This window comes from Hirundo rustica, chromosome 5 (assembly GCF_015227805.2).
Source record: "Hirundo rustica isolate bHirRus1 chromosome 5, bHirRus1.pri.v3, whole genome shotgun sequence".
NCBI lineage: Eukaryota > Metazoa > Chordata > Aves > Passeriformes > Hirundinidae > Hirundo > Hirundo rustica.
This window is the reverse complement of record NC_053454.1, coordinates 36,963,318-36,981,998: the sequence shown is the minus strand read 5'-3', so window position 1 is coordinate 36,981,998 and position 18,681 is coordinate 36,963,318. Positions and strand designations below refer to the sequence as shown.

At 40.8% G+C, this 18,681-nt stretch overlaps 1 protein-coding gene across 4 annotated transcripts in view; it reads right to left on the bottom strand.

Moving 5' to 3' along the window:
- The window catches only part of SGMS2 (sphingomyelin synthase 2), a 32,233-nt gene extending 18,923 nt beyond the window's left edge, over nucleotides 1-13,310 (bottom strand). The window contains exon 1 of one of the 4 annotated variants that reach the window (XM_040065018.2): nucleotides 13,224-13,310. The gene's annotated coding sequence lies outside the window, so the exon portion shown is untranslated. Of the gene's footprint in view, nucleotides 1-8,919; nucleotides 9,269-10,670; nucleotides 10,781-13,223 lie in introns of those variants that run through there. The other 3 variants (XM_040065019.2, XM_040065024.2, XM_040065022.2) reach the window with 3 other exon arrangements.
- Between the last annotated feature and the right edge of the window lie 5,371 nt (nucleotides 13,311-18,681).

Below are 18,681 nucleotides of genomic sequence, written 5' to 3'. Positions count from 1 at the left end.
CAGGTATATTATTCCTTCCTGACACTTTCCAGATGGGTTCCATATCTCATGCAAGACAAAGAACTGAAAAGAAACAGCTTTTATACACAGCAGTGTTATAGTCCAGTAAAGACTGTAAACAAATCATCCCAAAAAATAAGTCCAACCTCTGAACAAATCTGATTGCCTTTTCAGATAATGCACACTGTGAGCTGCCTTAACTACTGAATACTCAGATATGCGGGTCTTATGCAGAAAAGAAGTGCCACATCTTTAAAATGAAAGCATCAGCTGAAGCTTAGATTTACCTATATTCCTGGGACAGCTTTACAGAATACACTCAAACAAGTTCAGTACTGAAGTTTAATAGTTTAATTCCAACAGCATGAGTAAATACTCTAATCCAAAAAGGATTGTTCAGAGAAAGTTCTTGGCTTCCCAAAGTTTCCTCATGTCTGACAGTAAGATATACAAAACAGATTCAGAAGAACAGACATTTGTTCAGTTCTGCTTCTATAGGGCAAGAGCACAAACTGTGATCTCTTATTCTGCAAGGAGGCAGTCAGGGCAATCACCCAAACCATCCAGCATAAAAATTTGCAGTAAAATTCCTTAAGCATATTCAGACACCAGAACACTGAATATTCATAGACACATAGTGAGACACTTTCCAGGAAGTACTTGAATTGCCACTAACCCTCAATATTTGAGTTAATGTGCAGACTTCACAGCAGACAAATGAAAAAACAAACAAAACAACAAACAACTTACAACAAACACCAAATAAAAACCCCAATGGAACAGGTACTATTCAGTCTAACTATGCAAACCACTTCATAACTTGTATACAGGAAACCAAAAAACACAAGACAAGGGGCTCACACACCCACAAACTCTTGGAGCTGTAACTGCTAGGTAAAAAGCTATATATTCTTTGACACGTATCAGCATGAAAATCTATTTGACATACAGCTTGGTTATCTGCAAACATATCTCATGGGCAATCACTGTGAGTGCTACCTAGCTAAGAGGTAAACAGACACAAAGGTCCTCTCAGACCTCTGAACCATACTAGACCCACAGGACTCATAAAAAGAGGAGATGAGAGGTGTGGAAACAGTGTTATGAACAGTCATAATAGTGACAAGACAAAAACAGCATCCTAAATAACAATACATTTTCTGTCCACTAAGATTGCCTTTTACTCCCATGAAATCACACTATGACAAATACACAACACAAAAAATACTGTCCTGCAGTTTATAAGCCTTTTGATGAAATGAGAAAGCCTTTTTCTCTGATTCTGATTGGAAACACTACAGAATATCACTATAAATGCACATTAGGACATGTTTCACGCTACATTCTCAACGCATGACCAAATCACAAGCTGTGTAATATCAGCCTGCTGAGCAATACAAACCACTAAAATCAGAAGCATCTTCCTAATAGCGTTATGGAAGATTAACCAAGATAAGGGTTCTTCAAGCAAATTATGGAAGCCTAAGTACAATATTCCTCCTGGAGCCGTCCTTGTGACTGCAATAGAGACTTTGATAAGAATGAACATTATCTGCATATCACACACATCACAGTCAAATTTTGACTAAGCTCTGTTGCCTCTGTCACATGTTCTAGAAAGGCTTGCTGTGCTAAAAGCTTTGATTCTACTACCACGGGATGCAGAGGGAGAATAGGAAGAAAGCACACATGCGTGCACACTCAAAAAGAGTCACAGGTAAGGTAAAAGAACATGGTTCTAGTGTTTGCCCTTATTGCAGCATAACAGAACAGAGCTTCTGCTTTCCTGCCACTCTTCCCTGCTCTCCAGGCCATTGAAGTGGAATAGTATCCCATTTTTAATTCAGTCATTCAGTTCTGAGCTCCTCAAATATAAGACAGGTAAAGAGTTTAGTCAAACTCTATGATGTTTAGGAGTTTAATATAAACTTTATCTTAGTACAAATTAAGGTAAAAGACCACACACAAGAAACTTATTATGTGAACATTCATGCTGCAGAGTAAAACTAAGCCATGCACACAGTAAGCCATGAACACAGTAAGCTGTGTTCAGATTGTCCAGTGACTAGGAAGCAATGTACACAAGAAAGCATAAACTGCCTGCAATCTGTAAAATTGTGCTTTAAAAAAAACCCCAAACACTTCATATCAAAGAAAAATACTTTTCTAGCAAGACTTATAATTATTTAGCCCAACTACTTGAACTTTGCTATTTGAGGTATTGCGCCTCCAATAACTTTTAAAAGTCAGTACAAGTTACTGACTTTACCAGCAAGATACACATTATTTCACGCTACTTTGCATAGTTTGTTCCAAACACAAGAATGAAGAAGTGTTGCTTATCTTAATACTTACGCCTGTTTGCACATATGGAAATAGCTGAGCTATTTTTTTAAGACCTGCATGGAGGAAGCTAATTACCATGGTTACTGCAAAACACAAAACAAAGGCCAACAAGAAAACTATTCTCATTGGAAAGCACTTGCCATTCAGCTGTGTAGCATGGGTAGCATTCAGTTTCCAAGTCATAGCTATTCCCATCACAAAAGACAAATTCTGATTAATCTGAAAATTCAGGATACAATCACTGCAGTGGACTGAAGTTTAAACCCATAACGCTAAACTCTTCAACAAGATGCTTTAATATTAACTTCCAAATTAACTTCCAAGTCCACTATGGCACCTTGGAAGGAACAATGCTTTTAACACTTCTTGCTTCAGTGCCAAACAGGATGCCACAGCCCTTCCTTCCTCTCAAGACTGAAGTCCATCATGACAGTTAAAAAATTTCTAGGAAAACAAAAACACTAGAGTGTTGTTTTTCTATGCTAGTGCCTGAGCAATTTTAATAGGATTCAAACCATTTCAGCCAGTGTGCTGTCTCACAGAATGGAAATAAACAGACTCTCACTTCAGAGGACCATCTTTAGCTTTCTGGCACATTTTCCAGATCAAGTAGAGTTGATTTCTTTTTTCCCCAAAAATTTTAAGATTGTTCCTCATAGCTGTGTGGAAAGCACACACATGCTTTCAGAGTAATTTGCAAACAATTCTGCAAAAAACAGCATCTGCATTTTAGTAACAGCATCTTAAGCAAGTGTATTAATTTTTACTTATAAATTAGAGCCAAGAGTTTAATATAAAACTTTGGCCTCTAAAAGACCAAGATGGTATGCCAGAAGACAAGAATAAACTCTTGTCAAGTGACACTCAAACTAATATACAAAATCTGAGTAAAATCAGATCAAGAGAAGCTCATGGTTCAGAGATTGGCATTGTAAAGAACTCTTACCTTGCATCCTTAGAGATCAGTACAGTATTATGCTTTGGTAGTACTTCTGTCACGCTCCTAATACACAGGAACTAAAAGTAACACCAGTTAACTTTTTAAGCTACAACATAGCCATAGTTTCTATAAACACCTGAAAAAGTTTAGTAACCAGAAAAAACTTGCACCTATGAACTAATCCAGATTAGAGTAATAAGAATTAATATCTCTCAGTAGTACACAAAAAAAAAAAAAAACCCATCAAGGCAAAACAGGGCTTTCAGAATTCCAGTTTAAATGCTTCTGATTTTTTACAGAAATTGTAGTACATAAATTTGAACCAGAATAACTGTCAGAAGATGAAACAGAATTCTACATTAAGTGTTGTTTTCATACTGTTAAGATAGTAACACAGCATTAGAGTTTTTAAAACGTCCTTTTCAAGGACATGCAGCGATGGGAACACTTTGCTCCAATACAGCCTGTGTTCAGTCTCAAACCAAGACATCAGCAGCAGTATTTGGCATAAAGCATCTACAGACAGCAAGTGCAGTTTCCCATTTACAAGGCTGATGTGGGGAAGTTAAAAAAAAAAATCAAATAAACTGTAATTACTGCAGAAGCATACTAGAACTATCAACAAGCTACAGGATCACATCATGCCCTCCAGATGAAAGACAGAATTAATGACTACGAGGCATGACCTTCTCTACTGCTGCTTCTCTTCAGCAAATTATGTCACCTAAATAAGGAGACTGTCTCATTATTTCTGATTTAGCAGTAGTCTGGAATATTAAATGGAGCATATAGAGTTGAATTCAGCTTCTTGGATAGGACATAAGAATAACACAGCTGAAACTGGAAAAAAAAAGTCTGGAGACTCTGCCTCCTTATTTAGCTCTGCTCCACTAACCAGGTATCCAGCTCTAGAGTGAATATAAGCAGGAACTTGGGTGTGTGCATAAATAAACATTCTGTCACTGTTATGTACATTTCACATGGCTGAAATGAACTATGAGAAGTCATTCAGCACTCATCACACAACAGTTCAAGATCATATGAGGCTTAGCAGAATACACACTCTCCAAAGAGAAAAATTAGAAAATGCAAACATATTTCAACATAAAAAAACAAGTAGTGAGAGCAGGTGACTTCTCAATAAAGAACTTTTACAAACAAGTGTTCTATTATTAAAGATTTTCTGGGGAGGTAACAAATGCCAAAATACTTGTAATAGTACTTCAAGAAATAAAAATATTACTTTTGCTTAGGGCTTTAAGCTACGTCTTACAAGAGCCAAGAAGTCTGTTCTTTGAGGCTGGACAGATTTCTGCACTCTAATAGAATTAAAGACTCCCATTTATTTTATGGTTAACTCAGGAAGACAAAACTAAACAAAAACCCAAACAAACCAACCAAAAATACCAATCGAATTTAAGTTCTAGTATTAGATGTGAACTGTGCTCATAGATGTATGATTAAGCAAAACAAAAAACCCATCCTCCTCTTAAGTTAGACACTACAAACACAAACTCCAGTAAGTTTTGATACCTCATAGTGACACTTTGCTATCAGAACTGGCATAAAGACAGAAATAATATACTAATTAGACAGAATGAATGTACTAATACTGGGCTTTTTTATTTATATGGAATTAGTCCATATGAGTATTTAAAACTTCACTCTGTGAATATTTAAGCTTACAGTAGCAGCAAGATTGACACAGACAGTCCAGGCAAAAAGATCTTCCTTCCCAATGCAAGGAGGTTACAGAACTTTACATAGGCCATACTGGTTTATGACAACTAAGAGGTAAACCTGCCTCTGAAACATTTCACTAAGAACATGACCAATTACCTGGGGACCCTTGAAAGCCAGTGACCATAAACTGCTGCAGGCAGTTTGTAAATTCTCAGACGAGGGATTAGAAAAAAGACCCTAAATGTAAACATCATTCTGGGGTTTTTTGCTCACTTCCATTGATTTGTGATATCCACCATCAAAGTAACCTTACTGTAACTGAAGATACAGTTAATCACTATTTGTACTTCAAACTTATTCCCAGTTTCAGCCATGATACGCTTACATCGTATTTGAAAACCGAATCCAACTCTTTATGTTCCATTCAAGATTTCAAATTACTGCTAAATTAAAAATAATACAGAGGTAATTTCTTTTAAACTTTGCCATTCTTAAGGAAACATATTCCTAAGTGCTCTACACCAGTTCAGCTTAAATCAACCAAATTAAGCTGATGCAACTTTTGAAAACATTCAGTGCTGTGCCCAAGAGGCTCAGCATTTCCCCAAGGAGGAACAGGTGTACAACCCTAATCCTAATTTGCATCAGACACAACACTGCAAAGTTTAGTGTGAAGCTTACTGCATGGCACAGGATCCTAGTGAGATTCAGCCTGAGGAAATCTCTGCATAAAAAGAAACAGAAGACTACAGAATAGAGCAGAAAGAGATGAACTCTAAAGGCCAGGAGAAAAGCCAGGAACAGGAAGACATTGCAATGTGTGACTGAAAAGCTCAGACTTTGGAACCCTCATAGGTCCACTAACATCAGCAACTTCCTTTTTGTAAACAAACTTTATCAAGAATAAAAGTGAGATGTCCTTGAAATTTAAACATGGCAGTTGAAAGTTAACCTCTATCAACTAGGGAGGGTAAGTGACACCTGATTTTTTGTCCCTTCAAATGAACAGGACATTCTCCCATTCTAAAGAAACTATTTTTTCCTGAAAAAAATTAAATAATTAAGTGTTGAACATGTACTTTTTTTGCCAAAAAATTCTCTTGTCAAGATGAATGCAGGGAAGTTCTCATTAATGATGCTTATCATTTTCTCTGAAGATCAAGACCCAAACACTGTTTCATTGAGAACCATTCTATTTGCAATGAATACCTCAACAGCCTCAGACACTCTGACAAACTGTTTCTTCAACTGTACAACAGAACAGACTCCAACATATTTAAATGCCATCAGATTGCAAGCAGGACTCACCTGACACACAGTAAAGCAGGAAGTTTTACTCAGCAACCACTAGCACGACCTCAAGGCATGACAGTCCCCTTATTTTGCAGATACTGCAGATATGTTGGCTAGAGGGAAAGTTCTGTGTTTCCCTAAGGCTGATTCACTTTTACTATATATTTTGGTTCTATTAAAATTCCTATCAAAAACAGACTTTCAAAATTAATTATATTGGTAAGAAGTCCTTCATTCTCTGTATCACCCATATCCCCACAAGATCTGTTCTGGGGAAGAGAAACAGTGATAACTGTTAGCATTAACTTAAGCAAGGATCCTCGTACAGGAGACTCTTGTGGTTATTAACGTTCTGGAGCCTCACTAGAACAGCTGGGTTTCAGTTAAAAAATTACCAGAATAGACTTTCTGTTTGAAAGATAAGACAGAGCTATCTGTGTTACATAAAACTTTCCCATTAGCAGCTCTTAAGGTCTTCAGCATCTGCTGGGACAGTGGTGCCTGGATGCCTGACAGACTTAGTGTGCACAGCATCTTTGGGGACAGTGGTGTCCATGGTACAAACAATTCTCCCAGCAGGGAGAGATCTCTGAAGACAGTGGACCTAGTGTTGCATTAATCTTCACAGCGTCTGTCTGGACTAGTGCAGTACCACAGCCATACTAAATAACATGTCACAGCATCTGTATTGTCCACTCACCACAAACACTATCAATTAACACTGGTAGGCCAACAGCCCACCAAAATTTAAAAAACCAACCAACGAAAAACAAACAAACAAAAAAACCCCAAAAAAACAGAATATGCATGCAATTTTATTACAAATATCTGTATCTTCAAAGTCCACTTCCATTCCAGGAGAGTTAAGTGTAATGAGCCATTTCTTCAAAAACCTTCTTTTACATTTTCTGCTCCTTAAAAATGCTACTCATTTTTTAAATCCATCACTTGTTCCAATACATAATTTGTTAATCCTTAAAAATCAATACACTACATTTCAGTCTTTGTAGCTTTAATATGCTATAGTCACACATTGTAAATAAAGAACTCCAGTGTTTAGAAATAAAAATACCTAAGATTAAGTCTGGAGGTACATGTGTGGGCTGAGTTTTTTGCATTGATAAGGAAATCTTTCATTTTTCACTATACTGTATCCCTGATATAGCACTTCTGATGTCTATTTGAAACATTAAGTTCTGAATTAATTTTTTTCTTACAATATTACAACTACAACCCAGAAAAGTGGATGCTTAACATGCCATCCATGGCTCAATACTTAAAATTTAAGGGTAGAGGCATTCTATATTGAGATTACCAACCCATGATTTAAAATAGTCTGTCTTTGCTCTCTTCAATTCGTCATTTCTCCACTGTATAAGTTCACTTCAAGGACAGCACAGAAATCTACCTCATTAGGGGCCTTTATCGGCTTACTATTGTTGCCCCTTTAGATTTTGACCTAAAGTTTCTCCCGATCACAACATGATTTGTCCAATACTCTCTAAGCCTGACATACTACACAGAGTACACTGGAATATTTTTCTGAAGGACAGAGACAAGTATATGTTTTTCAGTAGAGTGTGATAATCCCTGCCTGATTTTAAACTAACAGCCTAAAAGGAAAGAAATATGGAAGCAAGCACATTGACCTTTCTAGTAAATTAAGCCCTAGACTATATAAATTATGGCAAAATAAGGAATGAAATTTATTGGTTTCACAGCAAGAAAGTATTTAAGGCTACAGAACTTCAAGAAACCTGCCTTGTCAAATAATAACACACCTAAGCAACTACATTAAATATAACAAAAAAAAAGCAAATTGATTTTGAACAAACCATTTAATAAATGTGGTTTAAAGTGAAGCCTGCCAAAACTCCTGTAAGGCCTGCTGTCTCAGATGAAGAACCATGCACCTGCTCAACTTATGCTAATACTTCTATGGAACCATCCACTTGTATAATTAATTGTGCATAAATTAATAGCTGTCAAGTGGCTTGATGTTTGATTTTCTAAGGTGTTCAAATAAAGAAAAGTTTAGAAATTGACTGAACAACAGCTATTCTACATTGTTTCCTAGTTTTAGTTCCTTGCCAAAGGATTATGCATTAACTACTTTTCACAAGGATTTTCAGCTAAATCTGTGCCAGAAACCACACAACATTAAAAGAAATGCAACCTGCCACTATGTCAAGAAGTTTAGTTCAGCAGCACTACAGGAAGTTTAACTGTGCTTCAACAGAGCAGACAGGCAACAAGGAAAAACCACCTACAACAAACCACCTTTACAACACCTGTAAGAGTCTTATAATACTTTATTTTCCTCAGCTGAAATCCACATTCTGATGTCCCCTGTGAGCAGCTAGGTATGTGGTACTGCTCTAAGGGGTACGTATACATTGCCCATACCCAAACCATAGTATTTTACTCAAACTAGGTAAGTTCCGTAAATTACATACTGGCAAGATATTTCAAAACGGCAGGTGCCCTCCCTAGCTAGACGGGCCTCAAACTCTAGGAATGGAAGACACCACAAGCATAGAATTGCTCTTCCCAGTCTCTATCCGGCTGACACGTGTAGGTCTCTGTGAAAGAGGTTCTTCAAGTGGGTACCTGTGGTATGCCAGGCTTTAAATACACCTGTGCCGTTCCCAACTTACCTACTCAGCCGTATATGCGAAAGCTTGCACTGCCGGCAGTTCCTCCTCCAAAGGCGGCTGGAAGTCTTTTATGGAGCCTCAGGGCTCTTAGGTCTGGGCTCTGCAGTTCCTTATGGGCAGACACTCCCACCAGTGAGGTAGCAGTACGCAGAAGCAGCTAGAAAGTTTGCCACAATCTTTACCTTCCCCTGCAATTTGCTCCTCTCCCAACCTCAGCCTCTTCTCCTTCCTGGCGAAAGGGATCGGCTTTAAGGGCGTCGGTGGAGGCGACACTTCTCGCAGAGGTTTCCTGCCTCAGCAGTGCCGCAGCTGGAAGAGCTCTCCCTCCGGAGGGCGGCTCCGGGCCGGGGGGCGCAGGGGGCAGCGCTCGTTCGGGGCTGCGACCACCGCCGCGTCTGCCGCGAGCCTCATGCTCGCCGCGGTGCTCCCTGACATCATTCATTCTGCTACGCGCACGCCCGCCCACTCCATTTCCAAGCAGTGACTCACCCCGGCGCTGCCGCCGCCGCTGTCCGGGGCAGGGCGGGCCGGGCCGGACCGGCCGGACCTCTCGCAACCCCCGCCCGCCGCGCAAGGTGCCGGCCTCGCCCGCCCGCCCGCCCGCGCGGCCCCCCCGGCCCGCGCCTCTGCGCGCGCGCGCCGACCGCCACCCCCTCCCGGCGCGGCCGCGCGCCCGCACCGCACCGCCCCGGCGCGCGCCTCTGCCGGGGCCGTGGCGGCCCAGTCTCCTCCCGAACCCCTCTGCCGCGCCCGCCTGCCCCTCTCATCTCCTCGCCCAGCCTCGCACGGCTCAGCCCCGCTGCCGCCGGGCGAGCGCCACGTTAGCACGCGAAAAGAGGCACCGACACCTGCCCTGCCCCCCGAAACGCCTGCTACGGGAAGGGCGCCGCCCGCCCCCGCAGCCAGCGCGGGGCCGGCTACCGGGGCCGACCTCGCAGCCAGGCCACGGCCGAGCGCCGCCGCCCTGCGCGGCGACGGGCTTCCCGGTTTTGCCGGGGGATTTGATTTTCCCGACTCTGCTCACATGACGGATTGATTGTCACTGAAAGCCCCTGCTTCTCAAGTGTTGCACCCTCACCTCTGGACTCGGCTTTTTTTTTTTTTTTTTTTTTTTTTTTTGGTGGGTGAAGGGGCATTCCCACCCCCCACCCGCCCCCCCTTTTTTTGTTTTCAAAAGAGTTCCCCAATCATTACGTAGCAGCCAGATTTTGTTGGGAGTTTTCCAGCATAAGAAACACGTGCTTGGCGGGGGAGGAAGGGAGGGGAAGAAGGTGTCAACTCATCCTCGCCGAAACTCGCTCTGGCCGATACACACCTGTCCTGCCTTAGTCACCCGGCTGCAGCGCCGAGCGGGCACATGACAGCGCGGCAGCCCGGCACGCAACCCTGGCTTCGAGGAAGGCACCTGACCCTCTGTTCGTCACACCCCTGGAAAGCCCCCTTCACCCAGCTATTGGCTATTCTGCTTGGGTTGCTCACGCTTTGTTTTTCTTCACAAAAGGTTGGGGGAAGGGAAGAGAGAATCTGCTTTATTCCAGCACAGAGGGGAAAAATTTTCCACACTCTCGGATTTCTGTGGGGCAGGGAAACTACCCTGGTCCAACAGTGACAGCCAGGGCACTGCTACAGACAATGCCAGGATTTCCAAGTTTTATCTCCTGCAGGCTTAATGCAAACAGTCTCTTATAACCAGATAAACAATTCAGCAAGGCTACGGCTGTTGTTGTTGCTAGGTGAATGCACATACGCACCTGTAGTGCTGAACCAAAGACATTTGCTAGAACCTCACAGCTCTCTCTACTGCCGCTGTCATCCCCCTCCAATTCTCCTAAGTGGGTAATGCCTCCTTTAAAATAAAATCTGAAGGGGAAAAAAAAAGTACCATGGGCAGGGCATTGGTTTTTAACTGATTACAAAGATATCTACATATGCCTTATTGCGTACACAGTCACATGCATGCCTTTGCAGAATCATATCTTTTTTCAAGCTGTTATACAGAGAGACTAATAATTGACAGAGTAACAGATCAAGAGTCGAAATAGCAATGCAAGTGAAAAAAAAAAAAGTATCTACAGGCAAACATACATATAGGTACAGCAAAGGGTAAATGGAGGCCTCCCCTAGTTTTCCTTAATAAAGAAAGAGCCACTGAAAAAAGGTTAAAAGCAAAGACTGGGAACTTTACTGGCATTTTTTCCAAATTATTAGATAGATCAGTAAGCTGAAACACTGGCATTACTCTTAAATAACATTCTCTGAAGCACTGCATTTAAGTAAAAAAATAGAACATTTTCTCACTCTGTTCAAGGCTACACTTCACACCCAACCCCACAAGCCCATCCATGCAGATGAGAGGTTGAAGTGTAGAGCTCAGAGGTGGATCTGTGAAGGGTAGCTTGCAGGAGAGGGTCTTTAATCTGGTAAGAAATGTTTGCAAGTCCTGTATAACAACAAACCTTGAAAAGCAAGCAGCAAATTTGTGAAATCACAAAACTTGTCAGAGGAAATAGCAGCACATCTCTTGATCTTTACTTTAAACTGCATTAACTTCAGAGGATTGTTTTCAGATGGAATTACCTGAGAGATAACAAGACTTACAGAATGATAACTTATTTTGAGGAAAAAGAAACCTCGCACACACAGGCAGAATTCCATAGGGAGACACATACAAGTCTCATTCCCCTTCACCTCCCAGGGAGGCAGATAAAAGGGAAAGAGTACAGAAACAGAGTTTTGAGGGGGAAAAAAAAATACTGTTCCTTTCACTTGGAACAAACCCAGCATCTTTTTCATTACTGCTTATTTTTTTTCCTCTTTCATGAGATCAGCAGAGATATTATTGGAAACAGTAATTCTAAAAACGAACACAGCCAGCTTGTGCATTAAAATTCTGACTATTTCCAAAGAGACTCAGGCAGTTTTCAGAAACAGCTACCACCAGAATCCTGCTTAGGTCTACCACTGGAGAACTGAAGAAGCAAGACTAGGTTTGTGGTGGGAGAACCAAGAAGCATACAGAAATTTCTATTTCAAGTTGACTTTAAGTTAATAGACAGAATAAACAGTACTACTACTACAAAACAAACAAACAAAAAAACCCCAACCAACCAAAAAAAAAAAAAATCCACCCCCCCCCAAAAAAAAACCACACCCCCCCCCCCCAAAAAAAAGGCAACTTTTTTTTTTGTGTAGCCAAGCCATAACAGAATTCTGTGCAGAAACTTGATAGGCAAAAACTATGTACCTGTGCTCAGTCTAAGTAGTTTCAGAACTAATTAACTGTGTGTACACATGTTCTAAGGAGCTCATGTATATTTGTAGCCTTTATTGCAGCTGTGTTAAGGGCAGATGAAAACATACATATTTTATATTGAAGTGTGCCATGCAGTCCCATAATTATAGTCACTTATAATTCTTCCTTGCCTTTCCTTCAGGTAGTATATACATTGGAGTAATTCTGCAAATTACTTCTATTGAGGACTAACATTATTATTCTGTACCCTGGTTCTCATGGCAGCCCTATTATATCTGTGAAGGTACTAGTTGGTACTTCTACCTTAAAACAGATGGAGTAACTCACAAGTTATTTATTATTCCCTCCCAACTATGAAAGAATAAAACACACTGAAGTTCAACGTAAGTAGATTATACCAACGAAGAGATTATTCATCGCTATACAGTTGCTAAATCCTTAAACAATCCCTAACAAAATTAAGTTCCACCACCTTAGAATTAGATGTATTTCAGCAATTACATGAATTCTAGGTCTCCAGATTATTTTTGATCCATTCACCAGTTCTTTTTCATCATCAAGGGCTTTAGAACTAGGAGAAATCTTACCTTGTAAGTTCACCATTAATGTCACTATTTCTTGGCAATAGAAGTGGATGAAAAGCCCCAATAGAAGTCATAAGACAACTTTTCCCACCACTCCTTCATAAGCACAAGTTCCAAAGCACACAGTCCTGCCCTACTACTGGAGAGGTTAGGGCCTTAAGAAACGCATTTATAAATCACCACAGCTGCATCAAGCACAAGTTCAGCTGCTTAGATAGCTTAATTTAAAAGGTCAACTCCCCCAAAAAGTTATTTTTTAAAAAATAACCCAAAGAAGACTACTACTTACTATAAAGCACCAGCCAAGCCCAGCACCGCCATACTAAGCGCACAAACGTCGCCTTAGCGCTACCACCTTGCACGAAGCACCCGAGAGCAAAGAAACCCCAGTGACGCTCCCTCAACTCGGTGGAGTCCGCCCCAGTCCCCACCGAGGAAAGCGCTCCCCGCCAGCTGCCCGGGACTACCTGCGGCCTCCTGCGCTGACCCAGCGCTCCCGTGCGAGCCCGACCCGGCCCTGCTGCCCGACTGCCGCCACACGGCCGCCGGCCGCCCTTCCCGAGCTTTCAAAGGAGGCGGGAAGCGGCGCCAGGCCAATGGCAGCGGGAGCCCGCCCGCCCCGCAGGTGCCCGGCTGGGCTCGGGAGGGAGCGGCCGCCGACTCCAACTCCGTTCCCAGCCGTGTCCAGCGTGGAGGCGATCCTGGAGGCAGCAGATGCTTCCTCTAGCCACTCTCTTTCGACTCACCGAGACTAACAAATCCGTGATTATTGTCTGCCGTCTGCCTAACCTTGGTGCTTTATACAGTTTACATTCCTCAAAAATTGCTATATTAGCTGTTTTCATAACCAACAGCAAGGCAGAGATATTAAGTCTTTTAAACTATTTTTTCAAGGGCTTATGTGTTACTGAGAATGTCCCTGGATAGTTTAAGGGGGAAAAGAAATGAAGCTTTGTGGAATTATGCTCCCTGCTAAAGCTCATGAGGAAAAAAAGAAAACAAACAAACAAACAAAAAAGATTTAGATTGCAGTTTTGGTTTTTTTGTTGTTGTTGTTGGGGTTTTTTTTTAACAAAGCAGTAAGTTAAAACAAACTTTTTACTTTTCCCTCACTATTTCACTTTCCTAAGCAGAAAAAGCTGTACCTCAAAGTTATCCTATTTTTTTCCTTTCAATAGATTGTGGGATCATAGATTCATAAAATCACAGAATGGTTTTGGGTTGGAGGGGGACCTTGAATATCAAGGTCCAACACCCCTGCTGTGGGCAGGGACACCTTCCACTAGACAAAGTTGCTCAAAGCCCCATCTAGGGATTTGGCATCCACAGCTGCCTTGGGCAACCTGTTCCTGTGCTTTACCACCTCACGGGAAAAAAAAATTCCTAATATAATTAGAAATGGGACAGAGCAGGGGAAGGTGGGGGGGAATGTCTGTTTTCTTGTTTGATTTTGTTAATTCTTTAAGTATTCAAACTATATGAAATCAGATATGCTTTAGAAGCTGTGAAATAAGAGATCTTGGTTCAGTTCCTTTTAACTAGTTTTCTTAAAAACTGAAGCCAAAAATTGATTTTCTATCTAAAAATATGTGCATCCAAAATCACTGCTTCAGAGAGCTTTCTATACACAACAGTGACATTTCAATAAATGCTTTCCTTGTATGAAGGAAGGCTTTGACAGAAACAGGAAGAGTGCAGGTACTTACTTGACAGAGGCTGTAGGGAGGAAATGGGAGATCAGGAAACAATGAAAATAAATTCTAATTTATCATCTCTATATGTGTGCAAGGTGATTCTAGGAAACTAGATGCAGATTGACAGCAAGTTGAGTGGTGCTGCTGACACACCTGAAGGACAGGATGCCAACCAGAGGGACCTAGACAGGCTCCAGAAGTGGGCTTGTGGGAATCTCATGAGGTTTAACAAGGCCAAGAACAAGGTGCTGCACCTGGGTTGGGGCAGCCCCTGGGACCCCCCAGGCTGGGGGATGAACAGGTCAAGAGCTGCTCTTGAGTGCTGAATAGGACTTGGGGGTGCTGGTGGGTGACAGGATGGACATGACCCAGCCATGTGCACTCACAGCCCAGAGAGCCAAACGTGTCCTGGGCTGCATCCAGAGCAGCGTGGGCAGCAGGGGAGGGAGGGGATTCTGCTGCTCTGCTCTGGTGAGATCCCACCTGCAGTGCTGCATCCAGCTCTGGGGTTCCCAGCACAGGAAGGACATGGACCTTGTTGGAGCGTGTCTAGAGAATGCCACCAAGTCATCAGAGAAATGGAGAACATCTCCAGTGAGGAAAGGCCGTGAGAACTAGGATTCTTCAGCCTGGAAAAGAGAAAGCTTTGGGGTGACCTAATTGTTGCCTTCCAGTACCTGAAAGAAACTTACAGAAAAGATAAGGCAAGATTATTTACAAGTGCATGTAGTGAAAGGACAAGGTGAATGACTTTAAATTGAAACAGAATATGTTTAGTTTAGATATTGGGGGAAAAGTACTGTGAGGGTGGTGAAGCACTGGAACAAGTTGCCCAGGGAAGCTGTGGAGGCCCCATCCCTGGAGGTGTTCAGGCCAGGTTGGATGGGACTCTGAGCAATGTGGTCTAATTGAAAGTGTCCCTGTCCACAGGGATCTTCAAGATCCCCTTCCAAGCCAAACCTTTCTATGATTCTTTGAAGCTGCATCAAGCAGAAGTATAGGAAATAGTCTCCTTTGGAAAACAGGCAACACTTTTGGGAACAACTAGAAGATCAGAAGAATGATAGTAGGCAGATAAAAAAGCTTATTAAAGCTTTTCTGTAACATCATAAGGATTTCTGGATATGATATTAAATGCATGAAAAATAAGACAAGACTGCTGCGCTGTAACAATTGTCACAAAGTCAGCTGACAGGTGAATTAGCCTATTTTCTTTGCTACTCAGCCTTATCTACTATATCTTCTCTTCATGCTCCTGAATAGCTTTCCTCTCAAACTACTCTGATCCCATCTTTCCCATGTAACTTTCTTTTAATTTCTCACCTTTGGAATTTTTTTACAGCAGGCCCATATTCTGAAACAGAATAGCTGGGCTAAACCTCTGACTACTAGACAACATCCTCTTCAACAAAAAGTTTATAGGGCTTTTCCCCAGCAATGCAAAACAGAAATCCATAAATTTTAATATAAACTGAACAGTAGCTGAACTGATCAACAGACAATCTCTATTTGTCTCTCTGCTTTTTCTATGATGGAGAATTTTATCTGGTTCAGCTGGAAAAGGAGAAAAAAAAATAAAGGGAAATGGAAGTAAGACTGGAACATGAATGAGCAATAGAAAACTGCTAAGATTTACCTCTCCCCATTGAAACTTAGGAGCAATATAATTTTTGTATCATTACCATACATTTGGGGATTCTATTAGTATGTGGACTTTTTTTTTTAGCAAAAGTTATTGTAAAACTTAAGCAGCTGACACAATTGCATGAGGACAGGTGGCTTACTTTTAAAAAAAAGTGACTGCTGTTATCATCAAATGTAAATTCAATATGAAAAACATGGAGAGCTCTAACGTACTAGAGTAACCTCCTGTCTAATCTTCTGTCCTGGCACTGATAGCAGGCAATGCAAGAAGCTTTAAGAGAGGCACAGGGGCAATATCAGGTTTTGCCTGGGAAAGGTGGGAAAAGGACAGAAGAGAGTAAACCATCCTTCTGTCCTAGCTGCTTACCTTTTTACCCTTCCAAAGGAGAACAATAGAATCATTAAAGTTGGAAAAGACTTCTAAGATCATCAAGTCCAAACATCCACCTAGCACTGCCACCATGTTCACCATTAAACCATGTCTTCAAGCACACATTTTTGGAACACTTCCAGGAATGGTGCCTCCACCACTTCCCTGGGAAGTCAATCCCAATGCTTTACAACCCTTTCCATGAAAAACATTTTTCTAACTTCTAAACTAAACCTCCTCTGCAACTTGAGGATATTTCCTTTTGTTTCCTTTCTGCCTAGCATAACAAGAGATGCATTTGCTCCTCTTAAATAAAATGACCAGTAACCAACGAGTAATTTTTAATGAAGTTATGCACTTAGCACCAAAAGAGAGCTACTTTTGGTGCAGTTTTCTTGTGCATAAGTTGTGATGCTCCTCAATTATGTAAGGCCTTAATACAATCCGATGTGTATTTTTCTAAGGGTTGAAAAAAGTTTGAGGAAAAATTACCAGAAGGTGTATACAAAATAGTCTCAAAAGAAATTCTGCTATTATTTTGTGTAAGACTGTAGAAAATAGTCTGACTGTGAAATGATGGCTAAAGCGATTCTGACAGATGTCCTTCAAGTAAGTGAATGAGTCATGAACCTCAACGGTAAAGAAGCAAAAGACAGAACTGACTCATATCAATTCTGAATTTCAAATATGATATGCTCCTTTAATATGCTGTGCATTAGCAGGGCTTTAACATGTCTTCTTTTTCACAGGACCTAAAAGATAAATAAGTTTGGTAAAAAGCTATATGTAGACTTTTGTTCCACTGTATTTGAAATGTATTCAGAAGTAATTTGGTGCTTATTCTTACTTGGAAGCAAAATGCCCTGGTATCACTTATTAGAGTTGTGGCCAAGAGATTTAGCACAAAGGCCATGGTTGACAAAATGTTGTTTAATGGATGATTTTTTTAGACTGAAAAGCATAAGTTTTCTGCCAGTTTCTATGTATCATCACAGAGATATGATTAGATGGCTTCTGGCAACATGAAGCCAAGTGATCCAGGTATTGTTATGTCCTGCCAAATGTACATTTATTGTCGTAAAACATGTTCTAAAGTGTCTTTTCCTTTGATTCATGTTCTTAAATTGATTTGGAGGAGGATGCAGAAAGAGGGAGTTATAATACAGTGAAAAGGGTTCTTCCTATCTGATAAGAAAAAGGATGAAGCATCTTCTTAAGTGTCTCACTTGAGAAGAGGGTTAGATCTCAAAACAGATGAGGAGGCTGATAGTTTTCCATGAAATATCTCAATGGAAGACACAATAGCACAGTCTTGACTTTAGGTGATGCAAGTTTATACATAGGCAGACCTCTGAGATGTCTTCATTGTTAACAGTCTAGATTCTTGTTCTGCTCTTATAAATAAATCACAAGGAGTTGTAAATATAGATGTCTCAAGTTTGCAAACACTAGGAAAGGCAATAGAAAGTAAAATGGAAATGGAAGTATATTCAGCAATCTGATGTTGATGGGAATCTTGTATCTAGTATGAATATAATTGATACTGATTAATTATGCACCAAGCTGATTTTGCATTGTGCCAGTTCAGGGTTAGGCATAAAAACTATGAAAGCATTAAAAATCCACAGTGTAATAGGCTTTGAAGAAGGGATTATACTGAAACCAGAGATATGGGGATCCTTAGCTTCCTTTCAAAGTATGAAGGAAAACAAAGCATGGGTTATACTCTGACTAGAGAGTAGTACTTCTTTCTGATCAAATAAGAATGAGAAAATGGTGGGAGCCTCTGCCCAGACGATAACATTCCTAGTAAGTTACTGACCAAACATAATTAATGAGAAGAAGTAACTTTTTATCATGCTTGCCTGAACCAAAAGCAGCCTTTGTCGATCACCTTGTAGAAATAACTCCAGGCAAGCATTTTTCCAGTCCTTCTGGAAATCCTGAAGTACCCGTGGTCTCTTCTAAGGCAAAAAAAAAAAAAAAAAAAAAAAAAAAAAAAAAAAAAAAAAAAAAAAGCCCAAACAAACCAAAACCAAGAGAACAAACCCCTGAAAATATCCAGTATGCACTCTTACTCAAATATCTTATTTCTACTCTGCTTGATACTTGTATTTTCTAAATATTAAATATTATTTTATAACTTTGTTCATTTCTTCACAAAAATGTTGATGGAATGGCTAATGAGAACACCATAAAAAATATTGCAACAGAGAA